Source organism: Lontra canadensis, unplaced genomic scaffold (genome assembly GCF_010015895.1).
Source record: "Lontra canadensis isolate GAN:19392208 unplaced genomic scaffold, GSC_riverotter_1.0 scaffold11, whole genome shotgun sequence".
NCBI lineage: Eukaryota > Metazoa > Chordata > Mammalia > Carnivora > Mustelidae > Lontra > Lontra canadensis.
Genome location: NW_022631005.1, coordinates 6,821,915 through 6,827,736, shown reverse-complemented (window position 1 = coordinate 6,827,736; position 5,822 = coordinate 6,821,915).

Below are 5,822 nucleotides of genomic sequence, written 5' to 3'. Positions count from 1 at the left end.
CTCCTCCTCCTCCTCCTCCTCCTCCTCCTCCTCCTCCTCCTCCTCCTTCTTCTTCTTCTTCTTCTTCTTAATTAACATAAATGTATTATTTGCTTCAGGGGTACAAGTCTGTGATTCATCAGTCTTACACAATTCACAGCACTCACCATAGCACATATCCTCCCCAATGTCCATCACCCAGCCACCTCCTCCCCGCAACACCCTCCCCTCCAGGAACCCTCAGTGTGTTTCCTGAGATTGAGTCTCTCATGGTTTGTCTCCCTCCGCAGTCCCATCTTGTTTCATTTTTCCCTCCCTTCCCCCTACAGGCCCCGCCCTGCCTCTCAAATTCCTCATATCAGAGAGATCATATGATATACATCCTATTACTTCTAGAAGTGCTGTAGACCCACTTCGTTCTCTTTGAAGAACGCAGCGTTGTTGAGATCTTGACCTTCTTACTTGTGTTCCATCTTTGGCTCCACCTTCAACCCTATTTTCACTTTTTCTTTTCTGTACACCATTTGTAAGTTAGATCTCCTCAATGCATTCTTGGGACCTTTTACTGCTTCTCCACAAAAAGGTTTTCCTCATCTACACCAGGGATCAGCAAACGTTTTCTGTAGAGGATTTCTGTAGCAGATCAGGCAGCAACTACTAGGGCTGTGCAGGCCACATTCCATCACAGTGTTTCTCCACCTGGTGTCCCCTTTCCTCCTCCTTCTCTTCCTTCCGCATGATTTTTTTCTTTTTCCTCCTCTTCCGTTTCTTCTTTTGTAACCCTTTAAAAATGGAAAAGTTAGTCTCTGCTTAGGAGGGCAGGAATGTCCCACATGGCAGATTCGGTGCAGGGGCCTCTGGGGCTTCCCACAGCACTGCTTTTCCCTATGCAAGGAGCTGGGGAACCCAGGGTAGGAGAACGAATATGCTGGCCCCAACAGCGGTCACTCCCCGGTGCAGCAGCTTCCACGGGGCCTGCCGCCCCTCTGATGACTGGGGTGAGAAGTGTTATCCGGGCTCGACGCACACAGCAGTCCTGGGGGGGTTGGCACAGCACTGGTCCCCAGCCCTCAGGCGGCCTCCAAACTCCAGATTGCTGAGGCCCAGCCGCAGGGGTGTGGATTCAGGAGGTGTGAGGCGGGGCCCCGGGGTGATGCCCCTGCTGCTGGACTGGAGAGCTCCTGCTGAGAACCACGGGCTTACAGGTAAACCTCACACTCCTTGCCATCACACTCAAAGTCCCCGCAGTCTAAACCCAAACTGTCTTTGGGCCACAGCTTGCATTCACTTCCCCATTCCCTTTTCTTGGATTTCTGCTCTGCCCTCGCATTGAGGCCTCCTGTGCAAGGGTCTTTGCCATCTTTCCCTGTAAAACTCTCCCCCTCGGCCTCCGAGGGGGTCTGCACATTTGTCAGCTCTCCCAGAAAGCCTCTTATCTCTCTGGGGAGTCGCCTCAGACCCTCCTCTAGAGGAACACTGAGCGTTTCCCCCTCCAAACTCGTGCTCCAATATGGTAGCCCGCCATGCCATACCCTTGCTACCAGATTGTAAGGCAAGGAAGCACAGAGCCTTAGGCAAAGTAGGTGTTCAGAAAATATTTATGGAATGAATAAATACAAATGAATGAAGGCAGGCAGGAAAAGTTTATATTTGTTTGTCTTAAGTGTTTGATATATGACATATGACTGAGTTAATTCTTTTCCGATAACATCTCTAGTTAATTCAATCAAAATGAGACTCACTTTTCAAGCACTTTAGATCTAAGTAATTCCAAAAAGCCATTTGTGTTTTTTCTCAGAGCAGACACATGGGGAGTGCATTAATTCTTAATTAATACTTAATAGCTGCTAAAAGCAAACCTGAATTTTATGAGAGAAACATTAAGATCTCCCCATCTGTCTCTTGTCTACCCTTGGGGAGATGGGTCTGCTGGTGCGGAGGTATATTAATTGTAGCTAATCTTACCAAATTTGCTAAGCAGAAAAGCTCACATTTCCTGGGTGATTTCTTATAGCTTCAATGACTACTAGTGGGAACCATACAAGCTTTGGAGCAGGAATGATCTCAATTCACAGTATGTTTTTGGTGGTTGGTAGCTGTTGGCCTTAATGTTTGCTAACCTCTCACCATGAAGACTTTGATAGAGTGGTGAAATAATAGTGAAGAATATTTAAAGAGTCTGGACAGTATCTGACACATTGTTGGTTCTCAATTAACATAAATTAAGGTTATTATTTTATATTAATCCAGATACCATTATTTCTTGTTGCATTTTATGTTGCAAGACCTGAGGCAAGAAATAACTTATCCAAGGACTGAATTTCACCCTCAATTCAATTTCAGACTTTCTCATGGTCTGTGATCTTGGACAGGCCTCAATTTTCTCCTCTACCAAATGGAGATGTAAGAGTCCCCCCTATTTTACAGAATTACTGTAATGACAAAATGAAATGATCCACGTAAGATGCTGAGAATGACTGACAGTTTTTTCTAAATCGAATAGTAAGTATGAGCTGTAAAAATAAGAATCTACCGAGATTCTCCTTTAAAAGAAACATCTTCTTATAAAATTAATTTGTGATTATAGTTGCAAGAACATAGCACAGCTTTCACTTCAGTAGCAATATCCTAAAAGTCCACAGGATGGGGAGATTTCTCCATGTAAGAGCAGGCTGGCCATCCTAGAGTAGAGAGTTTATTATCAACCCCACTATTTATGTCCCTGCTGGAGGAGAGGAAAGGCAGAATTACATACATGCTAGAGAGATAGAAATGGAGATAGAGTGGACTGAGATAGACAAATTAGTGCATGTATTTATAGACAGATACCTCTATTGATATATATATCGCTATGTGTCATGTGTATGTTCAATTCTAGGGGAAACTGTTTAATGCAAACATTAAGAAGAAAAATATCAGCTTAAAGATAAAATAATAACCTTTAGACTTCCAAGATGGCTTGCTAAACAAAACACTATTTGACATCCAGGTGCATTTAGAAGCAACAACAGCAGTTTCTCAAAAGGAAAAAACTACAGGCACACACCCCAGCGAACTCTGCGGGTTTCACAGAACCTTCATTAGCAAAACAAAAAGGTCTTTCTTTGGAGGAAACAAAAAAAAAGGAGAGGACCTTTCATAATGAGGAAATTGCCCATAAACAGACGCGTCCACTAAATGTGGTAAATCAGATGCGATCTAGAAGCCAAGTGGGTCAACACTGAAACCAGCATCTTTAAACCCACCACGAAGAAAAGGGCTGCTAGAAATAGCCAGCACGCAAAAGACGCATTCAGATGGAGATGACTTGGCAGCCTGGGCAGGAACCCACTAAAGCGAGATGTGTGGCCAGGCGAGCTGGCCTTGCCTCTCCCTCAGGCTCTCAGGCTCTCTGGCTGCTTTTCTCTTTCCACCTCCCGCCTGGCTGCAGCCTGCTCTTCTTCGCCTTCTGTGGGAGGTCCTCACATTCTTCCTTTCATCTATATTCTTCCGCACGTCTTCCTGTCTTCCTTCCTTCTCACCTAGCCGCTTTTCCTTAGCAGAAGATAATGTGGAAGTGATAATGGAGGAAGCATTTATTGCATAGGGTTTAAGTCTCTGTGCTTACTTTAATGGCAAATGGGTTACATTTTTTTTCTCTTTAAAAAAAGCTTCCCTTCTTATTTCAGCACCATTACATTATACATATGCATTTGCACACATGTATTTTTGTATACACGTATGTGTACATACACATGCATACACACATGTATAAACTCTGCACACACATTCGTATATATATATATAAATATTCCTCAACAGAAAAATATTTTAACTCTGAATTCACAATGAAAGAAAAAAGATTTGTAAAAATTAATACACTAATAGGAAAAAAAAGCATACAAATTTAGTTATGCTTTAAATCAAAATTTATTGATTTTGGATTATATTTTCCCAAAATATTGTATTAGATTATTTTATACCAATACAGCTTTGCGTAGTTTATGATGACAGTGTCTAATTTTTAATACTTCTCTGTCCATACTCTAAGAATTATTGTTTTAAAAAATCTCATTTAGCTATCAGTCACTTCCAAAGAAATAACTTCTTCCAGCGAACTGCTTTCTAGAAAACTGTACTGACCGTGAAAATAGGTAGCTCAAGCCTGGTATCCTACGAAAAGTCCAGGATAACTGCACTAGTACAGTAAGGTTAGTCAAAGTATAATTAATAGTATAATTCCTATCTCAGTCATCACTGGTCTTCATGTCAACTTTAATTTTTAGACTACTGTTTTCAAAAGCAAATAAAGGACCCATATAGTATTTAAAACACTTGACAAATATAACAAACGAGTGACAATTTCAAAATAGGAAATCTATGTCCCATTAAGACAAAAGAAGAAAGATGAGAACAGCATCTGGTAATGTAATTAGTCTGATTAGAGAAACACATCCATAGAATTTATGCTTCAGGGAAATGTCATGTAACCTACCCATCTACTGCAGTGTCTTCACAAATGCCAGTCTCTTTAAAAAATAAAGAAGAAAGAGAAGATATTCTCCTGCAATTATTAAGGAGATGATCAACCATTGATGAGCTTTTTTTTTTTTTTTTAATTTTTATCATCCCATTGTTTTGATTCACATAAAGCCATTTTATACCTTTGTTCCTATAGGGGAGGAAAAAGGTTACTGGCTGGGTCTGAAAGTTCAGCTGGCAAAGACAGATTATTAGGAAAAAAGCATACAGATTTATTTAATCTAAGTTTTACATGACATGGGAGTCTTCTTAAGGAAATGAAGATCCAAAGAAACAGATCTGAGTATTGTCATGCTAGGACTGAGGAAGAATGGGGTCCTGGAAGACTAGGATAAGTTAAGGAGTATGAGGTAAGTATAGTAAACTGGAGGGAACTTAGTAGTGCTTGTTTGTTTGGATTCCTCTTTGAGTCCCTTTGTCTTCAGAGACAAGGGGGCTCCTTTCTTCTGGATATAAGGCACTCCTCACATGAGGGTTTTATGGCCTGTCTCAGGGAGAAGGGCAGAGGGAAGGTGACCTTCCGGCATCTGCCATTTTCTCAGACTCCAGCTTACACCACTCAGTGTGCCAGCTGCCATATTTTGCAGCAGTGGGTCCTGAACCCCATCACTACCCTTGAGGAAAAAAAGTTATTTTGAAACATCAATAAATTGATTCCTCAGTTAGCTTGAGGAGAGCAGCAGTTCCAGTGTTCTCTTAGGTTCCTCATTATGTAACATATTGTTTTTTAATGCCATTTTAACTATAGTTTATTCCACAATTGTGGCATTTAGGTCTATGGTAATTATCTTCTTTTATATTATTTTTACTTTGGGGGCAATACAGATCTGGGAGTGGTAAGTAAAAATTAGCATTCTCCAAATCCTGGGGACCGGGGTGCAGAGAAATGGAAAGGCCATAACAAAAAAACAAAACAAAACAAAACAAAAAAGCAATTTGTGAAATGATTTTTCAGTTTATTAGAAATCAAGGAAAAGAAACTTAAAAAGATTGATGCCTTTTTCTTTAAGAAAAGATTATACCTACCATTGTCGTAAGCTCAGCAATTCTTTCCTTTTAAGAATTAAAGATTGTTTTTTAAAAGCACAGATTTAAACATAAAAAATATTTTTAAATGAGTCACATCGTTTAAAAGGAGTTTCAAATTTGCTGCTTATGTCGGTTAAAAGTCATTTCAGTTTGAGGTCAATATCAAGGAATTAAAGTAGGGCTTCTTTCCATTCCAGGATCATTAACAAAATCATCCCCCGATGCTTAAAGTCTGAAATGTAGAAAATTTAGTCTCAGTGCAATCTACAAGAAAATGCAAAAGCCTCTGGTTT